The sequence below is a fragment of the Candoia aspera genome, chromosome 11, assembly GCF_035149785.1.
Source record: "Candoia aspera isolate rCanAsp1 chromosome 11, rCanAsp1.hap2, whole genome shotgun sequence".
Lineage (NCBI taxonomy): Eukaryota > Metazoa > Chordata > Lepidosauria > Squamata > Boidae > Candoia > Candoia aspera.
Window position 1 is genome coordinate 6,579,756 of NC_086163.1, and position 17,346 is coordinate 6,597,101.

A 17,346-nucleotide genomic window follows, 5' to 3' on the forward strand; every position below is an offset into this window, starting at 1 on the left:
TTTCTGATATAGACTTCCTAGTAGACACTGTTTTTATTGATAAACTGTGCAACAAACACTGGAGAGCGGGGTCTGTTTCAACTTATAGCCCCTTTTCAATTTGTGTTTTGGCTGGGAAGGCAAGGTGACCTACTCTGATTTTCAAATATAATTGCCAACCTATAAATAAATACTGGGGAAGGCAATGGCAAACCACCCTGCTCTATAGTCTGTCAAGAAACCGTCATGAAAGTGGCATCCCCCCAAAGAGTCAGACATGACTCGGTGCTTGCACAGGGACCTTTCCCATTTTCACATAAATAAATATAATTTAGAATAAATATAAATGTCAAAAGTGCAGGGATGAACCTCACACTATTCATGTCACAAGTGAACAGCACGTGTGTTCCAGAAAGTTGGCCAACAGGGATGTTGTTAACTGACGATTTGGGGGTGAAAAATGGCGGCCACAGCCATGCAATCAAAGCCCCACCCTTTTTGCAGGCATATTTAAAAGGGGCGACACTTCAATCACATGGTTGTGGCTGCTGTACCAACTATATTTACCCCTTCCTCTTCCCCCTCATCCCTGTAGATGCCCCTATTCAAATCTGTGACCAACCTAAAAGTTTCAATGGCTCACATCCCATATAAAAGTCAGAGGAGATTTACCTGGTCCTTTTAAAATAATGTAAATTTAACTGTGGGGGGAGAGAAGAGAGAAGTTATAGAGGGGTGAAGGGAGGATTCCCTTAACTCTCCCTTCCCATCCAGTTACAGGTCAGATGGATTCATTCTGCATACATTCCTTCGAGATTAAATTTAGCTATCAAATATATGAATTGGTGTTCAGGTAGATCCTGTCTTAAAGATACTTCAAAGCCAAGCCCCGTTGTGATCAGACTCAGAGACAGCAATTGTTTCTATAGCGATATGCCAAAAATCCTTAATTTAAAATTAAATTAAAATTGTGCATGTGTTGATTGGCCCTGGAGATCAGAAATTAACACACCTAATCCTGCTTTTGATCCACACTTGCAGATGCTTTGAATTTTTTAAAAAATGCTTCTGTATTTACTGGAGGAGAGGGAATGCTAATAGCTGGAATATTCAGATGGCTGACCACACCACTATTCTGTGTGCTGTTAGTTGTCACAAGATTTTTTGTGTGTGCTGTACATGCACTATGAGTAGTTGGAGGCACAGAAAATCAACAGCAGTCTGAACTCAACCACTCTGAACTCAAATCAGTTTTGAAGTCTACCAGTTATGGATGTACAGCTGTTCTTTAAAATATACTAGCAACATCCCCCCTGTATATTTTGATAGCAAGAGGACAGAATGGTATAATTCACTGTGCTGTGCTGAACAAAATGGCACCTTTTTCTGTTCAAGAAGCTTACCAGCAAACAGCCATATGTCCTTCCAGAAGACTCCATTCCATCCTTAGTCTGAAAGTGCATCCCTTCCCCCTTGCCTTTACAGTCCAAGAAACTAGGGAGGGTCCCTTCTGAGATGTTTGCCAGACCCCCATTGCTTCTGAGGACTCAGCTGCCAATTGCCTAGTCTGCGGCTCTTTCTCCAGTCTCCCAAGGTCATTCCCATATACCATTACACATCCAGAGCATCTCCTTTTATTTTCTCTGTGAAACAGTTGACATTCATTGCCCAAGTTTACTATGAGCATGATCAAACTCCAAGAAGATAGGAGTTGTCAGACCTGGGCTGCAGAAACCCCAGCTCATCTGGATTTTTCCAGTGTAGAGTTGGTATCCAGTTAATCCTTTGAAGTAGGTCAGGTCAAGAAAGAAGCACAGCAGAGATTCCAGGAATGCTCTTTCCTGTTGAAAGGTAGAATAAAAGAATCTTGAAAGCCCAACTAAGTTTCTCTCTGTCCCATCTTTTACTAAACAAAATCAAGGTGGGGTTTGTTTTTAAGTTTCTTTCACACAATTCTCTTTTTGTTAGGATTGGGTAATCTTTTCTGCAAGTCTCCCTTTAATAGTTCTCTCCTTCCTTCTCCAAGGTCAGCTCTATATTCCTCTATATATCCTGAGCTAAAGGGAACTATGAGATTGGGGTGGGGCATGGGATAAGAAAGCAAAGGGTACCCTTTCAGCTCCACTGGGAAGTCCGCTGGAAAGGACTGATGGAAGCTCTCTTGCAGAAGAGAAGGTTGAGAAGTGACATGATAGCTGTCTTCAAATATATGAAGGGCTGTCATATTCTAGAGGTTTGGACTTTTTCTCGCTCGCTTCAGAGCAGCCTTTCTCAACCTTTTGACCTTGGAGGAACCCTTGAAATATTTTTCAGGCCTGGGGGAACCCCTGCACGTCCAGGCTCAAATATAGGCCAGAAGTTACAAAATGAGTATATTCATTTCATGGCTAGGCCTGTACATATGCACTAACAGTGTTCTTAAATAAAAATAAAGAATGAAACCTACCTCTTGAATGTGAAGTTGCCCAAATTTGAAATAATTTTTAAAATAAATTATGATCTCCCAGGAAACCCCTAGTGACCTCTCGTGGAACCTTAGGCTGCCACGGAACTCTGGTTGAGAAACCCTGCTCCAGAGGGTAAGACTAGAATGAGTGGGATGAAACTTCAAAAATGTCAATACAGATTAGACCAGTGTTTTTCAACCTTTGCAACTTGAAGACATGTAGACTTCAACTCCCAGAATTCCCCAGCCAGCATGGCTGGCTGGGGAATTCTGGAGTTGAAGTCCACAGTCTTAAAATTGCCATGGTTGAGAAACACTGGATTAGACATTAGGATGAACTTCTTGACAGGAAAAGCTGTCAATCGGTAGAATAGGTTACCCCATGGAGGGGTTTCTTCCCGTTCACTGGAGATTTCCAAACAAAGTCTGGATAGTCTTCTAGTGGGGATGGTGTAGCAAATCCTGCAGTCTGCCCAGAGTTGAACTTCATGACCTCTGGTCCCTTCCAACTCTAGAATTCTATGAAGTTGGAGTCCACTTGCTGCTCATCCTTGTCCTGGAGAAACATAATAGAAGAAGCTGGATACCCGCAATTGAAGAAAAAGGCTGGACTACACCCAGGCAGGAATCAGCAAATCTTTTGGCAACTAAGAGATGGCGATTAAGGAAGAAGAAAGGATAAATCCCTGTTTTTTGTTTTGTTTTTCCTGCCATAATGTCACCTTCGTTGGTTGTGTTGTTTTTAAGCTCCAGAGATTCAGCCGCAAGGCGTTTGCTTGAGTATTCCCTGGCAGACTTTTTAGCGCAAGGGGCCTTTTGGAGCAAACTGTCAGAGTGCTGCAAATGCAAGAACAGCGAGAAAGAGAGACAGGCAGGCAGAGAGGCAAGGGGAGAACGGTTTGTGATAAAAATAATTGCCTTCGCAGCCGGTGCAAATGTCATCTGTTTTGCTCAGCGAAGCATGACTCACCCGTCCTTCGCTTACCAGCAAAATAAAATAATAATAATAAAAGATAAAAAATGGGCCTGTACATATTCTCTTCCCAGTTGCACTTTTAATTAACTTAAATCTTCCTAGGAGATGGTCTGACAGAAGCGTCTGGGAAGGGAGCAGGTGAGGACATTCAAACATCTACCCCTCCCTCGACAAGCCCCTGTTACGTTGGCAGGGTAGAAACCCAGCATACACTGCCTGGAGCAAATGATAAATGTAGAGAAAATAAAATAATCCTCCAAATCAGAAGAAAGGAATCATGCTCTCTCCTTATCAACTAAATGAAGCTTCTTCTTAAACCGCCTTCAGAGGAACTTATCACAGGAGCCAGCTTGACAAGCAGCAGCGATCAATCAAACATCAAAAGCTCTGATAGGGCAAATAAGGCATTCTCTTCGCCTAGAATTAAGACTTGTCAAATCTGGGCTGCATAAACCCAGACAACCAATGGGGGGGGGGGGGCAACCAAACATGACACAAAATCTAAGCCTTTGCTCCCATCTGGTGGTGGATTCTTGCAGTGCATAGATGTCATCTGGCAGATCCAAATGGTATAAAGACTGATTCTTTCCCCCCGCACTTGGTCACAGATTGGTACGATCCTGTTGAATGAATCTTTCCCAGCACTTTATGTCCTTACATTTTCATTATTTGTTTGGATTATTTGTTTACTGTGAGTTTTACATGCATTTAGTGCTGCTTATTGATGATGCACGCCACACCTATCATGCTGGTGGCTGTATAGAATGAATGGATGGATGGATGGATGGATGAATGATCCCTACCCAAGATGCACAGCTTGAATTGAAAGAATCCAATGAAATGAAATATGAAATGCAGCCTTATCTAAGATGCACAGCCTAAATCAATCAAACAAACAAATTAAATATATGGGAGCCCCACCCAGATCCAGTTCTTGTGACTTCTAGAAATCTTGGGTGATCCTTCAGTCTTTCCAAATTTTGCTATTCCACTGTAATTGTTAGTGTCTCAGAAGGGGGAAATTATTAAACATACGGGTGCATGTTAAATTCAACGTAAATTTTAAATTAAGCATGGAAGTACCACTTCTGCCCTGTCCTTGCCTGCTGGCTGGGGAATTCTGGGAGTTGAAGTCCACCTGTCTTAAAGTTGCCAAGGTTGAGAAGCACCGATCTAATGCAAGCCTCGCCATACTGATCCAAGACTACCCATTGCTATCCAACCGTCACAGCTTGCTTCGTTTAATCCAATTCAAGCCCCCTTTTCTTGTCCAAAACATTTCAGTCAACGACCAGTATGGAACAAGGCAATCAACAGAGTAGAAGGCCAGATATGAAACAAAAAGCTAAAAGGTAGAACTGAAGAATATTACCACTAGTGTTATCACTGTAAACTGTTTGTCTAAAGCTACAAAACAGAAGGTGGTTTGTCTTAAAAACTAAGATTCTAAGGCAGAAGTAGGCAAAGAGTAAAACCTCTCTGTATGTATGTCTATTCAGTTATTCAAGGGTTAGACCCTGTTGTGCTATATTACGGAATGTGGGGATTCGTCAAGTTGAATCTTATCTTGCTGGCAACCTAACAGGATTTGGCAGTCTCTGGGGAGACAGAGTTACTTTGCATTTAAGATGAGCAAAGGGCTTGCATAAATTTGCTCAAAGTGCTCCAGGAATCCATCTAAATCCAAATTCAAGACAGCCAGAAAACTTTTTTCCCTTGAGCACTAACTTTACCATTTGGTAAAACGTTGGGGGCTCCGTGAAAAGTTTTATGGAAACCATAAAGATTGCGCCCTTGTTTTACAGGCTCACCTTTTTTTAGCATTCCAAGTTTTTATCCTAACCTTTTTCTTATCCCACTTTGTTCTCTCCTTCCGTATCTTATTTTGTTCCATGTACAATAGTTCATCCTTTGGCCCTCTCTAAGAGGTTTGGGCAAAAGGCAAGTCAGAGCTTGATTCTTATCTGTCCACCATGCCAACAAAATGTAGCTAATTTGCTCGCTGCTCTTTAAAGGGTTATGTTATTTTTAAAGGAAAAGGAGGGGAATCAATAGATACACACTTTTTAATTTCCAGTTCTACAAGATCAGCATGTCCAATTATTTTTTTTTCTTTTACAACCGGCCACAGCCTCTAGCAAAATAAATCCATTGGCTGTGTATCTCCACAGAGGCTGTGAAAATAATAGTGCTGACCAGATAATTTGAGTCGACACAAAAGAATTTCCCAGCATAAAAGAAGCAATCTGTGGTTTCCATAGAAGTACTCTACTTCTGGGTTTATGGAGGCACAAAAGCCGCTGTTGCTGCTAAATAATGTCTTAAAGCAGAGTTTGCGAAGGAAGGAAGGAAGGAAGGAAGGACCAACCAGCTCTCTTTCCGGAAAATAACCCTGTGTGTTAGTGCCTTAATTAAATGTTATGAGAGATCTTTGCCTACATTTCCCATTCTTTAGTCCCACTGTATGAAAACCCACACACAAATAGATTTACCCTGCTTAAGAACAATTCAGAAGAAAGCTTTCATATGCTACATTGATACTTCTGGACTCATAAGTGTCTAGATTATCTTTTCCCCAAAATCATCAACAGCCTAACTTCGCTTGTCACAATCTGGTTTTTCTACAGCAAACCATCTTTTCAATGGGACTGACAGCTGTTGATGAAAACGTGTAGCTGCCTGTGTGGAATACCAACAAACAAGCTCAGAGTATCTATCACTCACATTTTCAGGAGGGCGGGATCAAAAAAGTCAAGCCGTTGGCTTCAGTCACAAGTTTCTGGTCAATGTCTTGATTCTCCTGACTCCCTCCCTTGCCAATGCCCCTTCCTGTCAGTCTTGTGGAGGGATAATGATGCCCTTTAACTAAAGTTCTTTGTTAAGGACACCTTGGGAAAGCCGAACCACGACTCTGATTCCTGTTTCACAAAATGAGATCTGACCTGAAAGATGTCGCAAATGCAGGCTATAAATTAATTTTTTCTTTTCAACATACTTCAGTTGGGTTGGATTCACCTAAGACAATTTGAGTAGAAGTTTGCTGCTGGATTGGAGTGGGACAGCTCTTCCAGCACAAACAGAACAAAGAAAGAACAATGTCAATTGGGGCATTTCCAATGTGGGGTGGGGGTGTACGGATATGCAGCCATCTCCTTTGTCCCTTGAAGGAGGAAGGCTGTAAAATATGAAGGCAAAACCATCTAAAACTTTTGCTGCTCAGTCGTTATTTTTTACCCCTCTGACATCCTGGGTCTTTTGCCAATATTTGATTTTACGCTTGGTCGGAAGCACTGAACCAGATGGAGCAGAAACAGATGCTGATTGGAAGAGACACCTCCATGAGGACCAGCGCTCCTGGTTGGTACGCTGCAACACAAAACACTTGTCCTGTGTAGCAGCGCTGTTTCTAAATACAGGGTTATTTTCTGGAAATAACAAGAAAAAATGCTGGATGGCTGCGATCTGATGCTTTCTGGGAAATGATGCCTGTCTTCCTAGCACAACTAAAAGTGGTTCTAGGGAGGAAACTGACCAGTTTACCTTTGGTCCGTGGTGTTTTGTAACAAGTTATGCATTCAGCACTCAGGGATCCTCCCCACAACAAGGGCTTTCCTCCTGTCCTTGAGATGGGAGGAGAATGTGTCCTCCCCACTCCCACCCGCCCCCAGTCTCAGGAGCAAGGGTGGCCATATTGCTACCCACGCACAGCGATTCCCTCTGCCTTCAGCCTCATCAGTTGCGCCCGCTCCTCCCTCTCTGTCTCACCTGTACTAGGAGAAGGTGCTATGGACCTAATCAGTGTCACCCTCTGTTCCCTACTGACCTTTTGTTCTGCAAAGGAGGAAAAGTGCAGAGAATTGAACAGGGCACTTTTGGCATCTTCCTCAAGGACAGTGTTTCTCAACCCTGGCAATCTGAAGATGTGTGGACTTCAACTCCCAACAAGGCTGGCTGGGGAATTCTGGAAGTTGAATTCCACACATCTTCAAGCAGCCAGGGTTGAGAAACAATGCTCCAGGACATGGAAGAACACAAATGCAGCCAGCCCATCCAAAGGGAATATCAACCTCATGGAAAATCCAGGAAGGGAAGGGAGGAGAAGGAGGAGGAGGAGAAAGGGAAGGGAAGGGAGTGAAGAAGGTGAAAGAGGGAGGAAAGGGGAGGAAAAGAGAGAGAGAGGGAGGGAGGGGGAAAGGGATGGGACAGGGACAGGGACAGGGCAAGGACCAGAAAAAGTGAAGGGATGGGAAAGTTGCTTTATAAGCTGCTGGGCCAGGATCTTGCTCCCTAGCAGCCAAAGCAGACATGCAAAGATGGCCACCGAGGCCCACAGCCCAGCAACTGGATGGGAGAGAGCCATCTTGCAACGGGGCCCAGGAGCTTGCTGGCTCCTCCTTAAAAAATGTCCACATGGGAGATTTTCAATCTTCCCAGGGAAGACAACTTTCAATCTAGTACACCTTGAACCAGCTTCAACCTGCTTCAGCAGCTGGTTGAAGGCTCTACAATGGTGTTTTTCAACCTTGGCAACTGGAAGATGAGTGGACTTCAACTCCCCAAATTCCCCAGCCAGCCTGCTCCACAAGATGGGGGTTCTGTTGTAAGAACATGTCCTTAGCAAAAAGTGGGGTGTGTCTTCAAGCCAGGGCAAGGAAGCTACAATGATGACCTTTTGCTAGATAGGCAATCTTGTTCATGGTATCCGCTTGGGGGGAGTGCTTGCAAATGGCTCTCAAAATTCCAAGTGTCTCCCTTGTGGCATCTGCAAAAGCAATTTAAACTGCAAGATAAACACTACCCTCAATTTTATGATACTTTTTTTAATGACTTTCTCAGCCTGTCTCCGCTTCTGTATGCCATTTTTTATTTTTATTCGACAGTTGCTCTTTTTAATTGTAATGAGTCATATCACGCAGTGCATACACCTTGGAAGGGCAGGTGCACAGTTCCTAAAATAAAGACCTGTAAAATATGATAATCCATCTTTTCCCCAGCTACAAGGAATGAGAAGCCAGATCTCTGCCTGCAAAGGTTTAACATCTAGAAACAGAAAATAGATGCAACAGAGGTGGAGCCAGGCCTGAACAAGAGAATGGACAAAGTATTTGGCTGTGATGAACTCTGGGTCTCTTTCCTGAGCCAGAATGAACTCCCATCCCCAGTGTGAATAAAATCTTCACACAGAGAAAGCAAGAGGTTATTGCAAAGAGGGGAAAGAGCAGAGGAAGCAACAGATGTGAAGCTGCTTCAGGTCTCTCTATGGTAGAGAAGAGAACCAGAAGCTGCTGAGAAGCAGGTATGGAAAATAAGCAATTCTCTTGATAGGGCCAAAAGGGGAAATCAATATTTCCTTCCCCATTTTTTCTTTCTCATAGGGGTTGTACACTTTGCTCCCCGCAAGCTTCACTTTTCTGGTTCCAGGACAGAAAGTTACTGAGCAGTCACAGCAGAAGCAGCCCAAAGACATTTCCCAAAGCAAAATTGAAGGCCGTGGGTTGGAACCCTGCCGGGGGAATCTAGGCCGGACTGCTATAAATTAAGTCCCCAGCCAACCTCCCAGGAAAATGTCACGACTGACAACATTTCTTCTTGTCCAGGCTTTTGTGCCCTTTAATATCACATGCTCCTGAAAAACCAATTGCCGCTGCTCTGATGCATTGACAGACACGCATTTGGCAGGGACCGTTTTCACCTTGAAAAGAGCAGAAGGAAAGAAGGTGGCAATTAGGGAAATGGATCTACTCCATAAATCAATACAGGTAGTCCTCGCTTAACAACCATTCATTTGGTGATGGTTCGGATTTATGATGGTGCTGGAGAAACCAATTTATGGCCGGCCCTCTCACTTACGACCATCACAGCATCCCCCAGGTCACATGATCACAATTTGGGTGCTTGGCAGCTGGTTAGCATTTATGACCATTGCAGTGTCACATGGTCACACAATCACCATTTTCATCCTTCCTGGCCAGCTTCTGGCAAGCCAAATCAATGGGGAACTGCATGATTTGCTTAACAATCACGTGGTTCGCTTAACACTCACTGTGATTTGCTTAACAACCACCACAAAAATGGTCATAGAATCAGGTTGGATGCACTTACTGACCGCTTCACTTAGGAACTGAAATTCTGGTTCCAATTGTGGTTGTTAGGCGAGGACCACCTGTAGTCCACACTGGCTGTGGATAATGAGGATTGTAGTCTCTCACCTCTGGAAGACACCAGTCTGGAAGACACACTTAAAGTGGGAAGGAAAAATACTTGCTATCAGGGGTGTCCATGGGAAGGTTTAAAAAATCAAGAGGCTAGCCACAATTGTATAAAAAAGGAAGGGCTTCAATCACATTGTTGTGGCCACCCTATTGACCTTTTTTAACCTCCTTCCTGGGGACATTGGCAAGGCTATGCATTGCACTGGATTGGTTTGGGAAGAGCAGTTTGGAACAAGGATGAACTTTGTCTATGGCCAATTAAAGCAGCCATGTCAGTTTCTGAGATCACCTGGCTGTAGCAGAAGCCTCCCCAGAGAAACTACGCAGCCCTGGAAAAACAGAGTTACTTTAATGAGTCACAAACAGTTAGCACATTCACACTCCCATACCTATTCCTGATCAACCATGATTGGTCATAGGTTTGGCTACAATTTTAAACAGTCTGACAATTGGGAAATGTTAAATGCAAAACGGTTTGGTGGGCCTAACACTAGCTATATATGGTGCGTATATTATAGATACGTGTAGGGGTTAAAAAGTGCAGATGTATGTATACACAGCAGAACCAAATTTCTTTCTTTCTCCAAGATAAAATAACTTCATCTTATTTAATCTGTGGATCTGCAAGGGCCAATTAAAACTGGTACAAATGGAAACAAGCATTCAATCTTGTCAAGATCTGTCCTTCAATATATCAGCTTGTAGTTTCTTTCTTTATTCAATGAATAGCATGCTCTAGGTTAATGTTTTCAAAGGTGAGGGGTCTTTGAAGTTACAGACTTTACATGCCATGGGGGTTTTCTAAGAGGAAAAAAAGCTACAGAGGATTTCTTTGATGCTACTGCTTAATAAACCCATCTTCTGGCAGTTCTGAATCTCTTGTGCAACTTTGGGTTGTGAACTTTATAGCTTCAGTGTCCCTTTTATTTTGTCTATTGATCATGAGTAATTTATACATGTCAAAGCACACAAAGAACGGGATGTCTCTGAAAAAGTCATTGGACTGATTCTCCCATTTAGAAACGTAAAAATATATGGGTAGAATATATTTGACAAGTTGGGTTGACGTTGCCCTTGATGACGTTGGTGGGCCTGTTCTGAGCAGAGGCCAAAGTTATTCTGTTTCAAAACGTACTTGATATGTCTACCTATCACCCCATGAGTTTGTAACCCTCTTTTTTCCCATGAGCCGACTTTTTTGACTGCTTGAGTCATACCGTTTTCTCCCAGCTCAGTGCAGAACTATCCTGATAGGGATTAGTCATATAAGGGGCTGCAAAACATCACCCTTTCTTACTCAGGCCTTGAGTGGCTTTTCAGTGAGTTCTTAGCACCAAAGTCTGGACATGTTTTTGCCCAACACCAAGTCTTATGAGTTGGTATAAATCCAGTTTTTACTGTAGTTTCACCAGATTTCTACTCTAGCATATTTATGTCTATATTTCTAATAAATAACAGTAAAATTCCCTTGAACTAAGCTTGAATGCTGGTGACTACATGGACATGTTTGCATTATTTTCTCAGAAGCAATGTGAAAGTGGTTTGTCTATTGAGTTGGTTAGATATTTTATTATTTTATTTTATTTTACTTTCTGCTCTAAGCTACATCTGTTGGATCTCCTGAAGGTGTCAGGTACTAACCAGGCCTGATCCTGCTTAGCTTTTTCCAGATCAGCCCAAGTCAGCTAGTAAATGTTATGACTCTAATAAAATAGCTGGACATAAAATTGCTGCTCTGTTTGGGAACAGGAAGAGTTTTCCTTGATTTTGAAAATGTGCAGGATGAAGATGATTCTTTTTTTGTTCGTTTTCTTTTCTTTTTCACAGCAAAAATGCCCTGCGTATTTCTAGCAATGCTGGGCTCATAATAAGAGGAAGGCTGTCTGTTGCAGCACTTCATGGAATGACCATGCAACCACACAACGGGAACATAGGGACTTAGTTTTTAGAAGGAAAAAGTCAACCCCAAGACAGTTAGGCATCTGAGATGTTTTCAAGAGGGACTGAGATATTTTTCTGGGGAAGACCAATCTGACCTCATTCCTGGTATCATTTTTTTCTACCAAGCATTTGCTGGGAGGAATAAGCTGTTTCTACTGCCAGAAAGATCTGTAAGGAAATTCTTGGCCATTCCAAGATACAATGTTTGGAAGATCCAAGTTCTGGTACAGTAGTTATCTCCTTTGCTTTGGGGGCAAAATGAAGTCAAGAAATTCCTTGTCCCCAAGATTTAGCAATCTCTTTTTCAATAATGGGCTTTGTGGAGGCATTACTGAGAAACTTGGGACTGGCTAGAGAAAAGGCCAGCTGTGGCAACCTGATGGAAACTTCAGCCAGCATGCTGACCTGGTGTGACTGATAAGTGTATCAGTAGGGGACAGCTCTGAAAAGAACAGCTGTGGGAACTGTAGCAAAAGGAACTGATAAGGAATTCAGATAATCTTCTGATGCATGGAAAGTGTAACTGGATTCCATTGGAATGCTTTAATCTTGAGTATGTAACAATGAAGTGATTGCCACAGATCATGACTTTGTTCCATGAAAAATATCTCTGGAGCATTCTTTGTGACCTGGAGGTCCCATTAGATCAAGGGACCTCAGTCTATGGCAGTCATCTATCTCCCCAGGTCAGTTTATCTGGTCCATCAGACTTCAAACAAGGATTCCTTGAATCATCAAACTGCTCTGACTGTCCTGATGAGACCAGGAGCCACAGACCCCAAGCCTGGGATTGTTTTATTCTTATCACAAAAACTTCCAAAGGATTTGTAGACAAAGGTGGGGAAGTCTCTTTCAGTAAGAGCAACCTTGGAGTCTGTTTCAGTAAGCAACCTGGCTAGTTGGGTAAAGAAGTGTGAAGTAATCAAAGAAAAGAGTGAGGCTGGCCAGGCAATCCCATGGCTGGGTTCACACAATATGGTAGACCAGATTGTGGTTGAGTGGGTTCTGGCACTCCAGCAATTGTTTTAGCAGGTAGGGCAAACCAGGCCATCATGTAATGCCAGAAAATGGTTTATTGGTTGGGTGTTGCATCTTCTGTGGACACAGCAATTGTGTTTTAGGGTGTAGTCTATTGTCTATGCAAGTACAGAAAACAGGAATGGGATCCCTCTGTTTGTGAGTGGATTTTAGCAAATGTAAACGTGTGTGTCAGAGAGTGAGAAAATTTTGGGGAGGAAATTAAATAAATAAATGACTCTTACACACAGGAAGTGTGGAATGATAGAGTGACTGGGTTCCTACTATAAACTGGATTAATCAGATACCTCTTGGCTGCATTTTCACAACTTGCTAAGCTTGGCTAGTTTTCTTGTGGACTTAGGGTGCTGTACAGTCAAGGTAACTGGTTCAGAAGTGACAACAAGGGGCAGGGGGGAGCAAGAAGAAATAGCAATCAAGATGGCACCACAATTAAAATTCCCATGTTTCCTATGAGTGTCATATAGGCAACATATGTTTAAGAGAGATGGGGATTCAAGCATGGGGGTGCCATGCTTTTTTAACTCTATCTGCAGAGATGCTGGTATAGAATTATAGCAGTAGTCCATACACCAGGACGGCCCCAGACTAAAAAAAAGCTCAGACTAACTTCTATCCCATTTCTTGGTGCATCAGACTTAGGACAGGCTGCTTTGAGGTCCAGCCACGATGAAAGAAATGAACATTGGCTAAGCACACGTCCAGATTCCTGAGTTAGATGATTGACTGCTTTGAACACTGGAGAACGTCCTCTTTAGCAAGATTTAATACTTTGCCTTCTATGTCTGTTTGGTGCCTTCAAGTTTTTAACTCCAGGTGACTGCCTGGACAAGTCCCTGCCAAGTTTCCTGGCAGGATTTCAGAAGTTGTTTGTCATTTCCTGCTTCTTCCTAGGGCTGAGAGAGGGGGACTGGCCCAAGGTCACCCAGATGGCTTTCATGTCTAAGGCAGGACTAGAATGCACAGATTCACGGTTTCTAGCCTGTGTCATGTTCACTGTTCCAATGTGCTTGGTACATCGTAACGTTTCGCATGTCATTTGCCTGATATGTGTTTGATCTCGGGAGGGAGGAGGACTCCTCTTTGGGGAGTTGTTATCTCTTGGCTGCTGAGTTGGAATGTGTTTGGGTTATCTCATGTGTTCAAGGTTGCTTTCCCAGGATATGTGGAAAACGGTGAACAGCACCTGGGAGGGGGGTGGTTGCTATGGCTGGGCGAGGGGAGGGATTACGTTTGGAGCCGAGGGTTTTTAGTTTGTATTTGGCATGCTTTTCATCATTCTCAGCTTTCTCTGTATTTGCATACTATTCTTCCAATAAATCAGATATCCTTAAGTATCTGCTTGTGAGTCTGAGTATATCAGGATAGGCAATCATTACAGCCTGATGCTTAACCACTACACCAAACTGGCTCTCTTGCCATCTATGTTAGAAGCAGGAAAATATAACATCATTCTTATTCCAATCCAAGAATGGCCATTTCCATTTGGAGAGCAGCTGTTTAGCCCTTCCAACCTATAGATATGATCCTCTACACAAGCTAATTTCTTTCACATTGTGCAGAAGTTCCACAAGATCTCTTAGATTATTGCAGGTGTTGAGGGGTTTTTCATTGTTCAAACTTTGCATTGTCTTTATTCTTTGATCTCTCTCCTTTGAGATTGTGAACTTGGTTGACAGTCAATCTATGACCCTAAATCAAACTAAAATTAAATAAACTTTATCCCATACCTTCACTCTTGGGCCATGCTTTTACCATCACGTGCTCCTCACTGTCAAACAGTCAATCAAATGTAATTTATGGTCATCAATCACAATTTTGTATTTAAAACATCAAATAACAAAATACGTAATGCAATTAGAATATTAAAAGAAAAATGCATAGCTAATTGCCTTCTAACACAGAAACAATTTACCTAAACTTAATTATACCCCAAATTCCCTTACAGTGTTCATGATTGTTAGCCCTTTGAGGTAGTCCAGACAAGAAGCACATCAATAAATACTAGCTCTACCTTTATTGTAAGGTTGCATTAACAGAACCTTGCAAGAGTGAAAGCAGCATTTTTCAAACTTGGCAACATGTGTGGACTTCAAGGGAATGGTGAGATAAGAGGCGGCATAGCCCGCGGCTGCACAATGGGTGGAGCAAGAGGCTCAGAAGGGACCCTCCCTAGTTTCTCAGGCTGTAAAGGAGACATGGGGGGGGATTGTACTTTCAGACTTGCAAGATTCTGTGAATGGAGCTTTACAATAAAGTAGAATTAGCCCATCTGGTTGCGAATCCTATCTGGTGTACCTCACGAGGCTGACATGCTGCTTCCCAGATTTCTCCCTACCTGAGCTGAGTTGCCATTTATGAGATAACCTACCAGTGGATTCACCTTCTCTCTCTTGATTGTTCCCTTCCTTTCCCAGCTTCCCCCCAATCTCTCCCACACTAGTACCCTCCACCACACTCTGCAATACAGGTAGTCCTCGACTTATGACCATTCATTTAATGACGGTCCGAAGTTACGACGGCCTCGGAATGGGTGCTTTGCAGCTGTAAAGCATTTCTGAGCGTCACAAAATGTTGCACCACCCCCTGCAGTTACATGATTGCATTTCAGGCGCTTGGCTACCAGCTCACATTTACAACTAGTTGCAGCATCCCCCAGTCATGTGATCACATTTTGTGACATTTTTTGCTGTTTTCGAGCAAAAAATGCCCATTGGGGAAGCTGGATTCGCCTAACAACCACGGTGATTCACTTAACAGCCCATGATTCACTAAACAATTATGGTAACAATCACCATAAAAATGATTGTAAAATTGGTGACTTGACTTACAACCGCAACAACTTAGAATGGAAATCCCGGCCCCGATTGTGATCATAAGTTGAGGACAGGAGAGCTTCTCCTTTTCACCAGGGGAAATTTGGAAAAAAAGTATCAAGCACACTAAGAACATGGATGGGGTGAGATGGAAGGGATTGCCCCAAAATCAGCCCCAGGAGCTTCCATGGTTGAGTGTAGACTTGAACTTGGGTCTCTCCAGCCCCAGTCCAACACCTCAACCCCTGCACCATACCAGCCACAGAATCAAGTCCACAACTTGCTGCTATAACCTAATGGGTGCAAATACAGGAAATTAGTCATTAATTAGCTTTTTAAAAGCAAACAAAAAAAATAAGTCTGCAAGCAAACTTTCGAGTTATAAAGAACATTTATGGAACCTTTCAGCAGCCTTTCAGCTAGCTGAAGCTCTTTGTTAATCTCTGATTTAAACAATAAAAAAAAACACACACACACATATGAAGATTAGCTTTTTGCATTTTGGGGTCCAGAATTTTTTGGGTCTTTCTTGTAGTTTTACTCCATTTCTCTTCCCCCATTTTCTCATTGTGCTTCCTTCCTCCTTTCCATCTGAAATGACATGCCTACAGTCAAGGCATATGTTTATTAATTTTTGGACTGAGTGAAGAGGTAGGCCCAACATAAATAATAAATATAAGCAGTAAATCCTTGCATCTGAAATTTCATCTTGACCCTTTTCTTTCTCTTTCACCAATGAAGGTTAAAAAAAACTGGGCTCAGTCTGGATTGCAAATATTCCAGCATTCCAGGGGAAGCCCTGCCCTCTGCTGGCTAGAAAAGGAACTTCATTTTAGCTACCAATTAAACCAAGTTAGCTCTGTTGGTTTATGGGGGGGGGGGAGGGAGGGGGAATCCCAGATCAACCATAGCTCTGTAAGATCATCCTAAATTGAACAACTCATATGCAAACATTTTAAATTTCCAGAGCTTTTTATAGTGCAAAACGGTACCAAAAATTAAATAGAAACTGATCAGCAATGCCAGATTATTAAAATTGAATAAAGAAGAAGGCAAGAATGGATCGTATTGAGGAAACATTTAGGGCCTGAGGGCATAAGACATTTAACTGGATAACTCATGAGAGGGGTAGCTTATTACGTGAAAAGGAAAAAAGGAATAACCTTGAGGAACAGGAGGAACAGCCACTGCCAAGAGAACAGTCAGATAAAAGAAACCTGAGTCTGGGGCAGAAATGTAATTTGAGAAAGCATTTCAGACAGGACCTACCCAAGCTCTTTTTTTAAAAGATAATTTTATTAAGAATTATGAATGCAAATAAAAACAAACTACAAAAAATACAAACAGAAAAATACTATAGTGATACAGCCTGCAGTTCCACACTGAGCCACCAGGGACAGTATTACCTATAGATTCCAGTATATTGCAATACCTCAATGCAGTTGCAGTACGGAAAATAGGGCAGCATAATGGAATGTATAGGAAATACTGTCCCCTGGTGGCTCAATGCGGTATTGCAGTCTCAATATGGAAAACAGGACAATATACAAGTGGTCCTCACTAAACAAACTTATGATGGCACTGAACGAGTGGCACCTATGCCCGGTCCTCGTACTTACAAAGGATGCAGCGTCCCCACGATCATGTGATCATGATCGGGGCACTTGGTGAATGGCTCGCAAATTATGTCACAGCATCCCACAGTCACAAGGCCACCATTTGCGACCTTCTTTGCCAGCTTCTGACAAGCAAAGTCAATGGGGAAGCAGGCAGGAGGTTGCAAACGGCAAGCACTTTGCTTAGCCACAGAAACTCTGGTCCCAATTTCTGTCGTTAAGTGAGGGTTACCTGTAATGGAATCTATTGGAAATAATAGAGAGCCAGTCTGGCGTAGTGGTTACGGCGTCAGGCTAGAAAATGGGAGACTGAGTTCTAGTC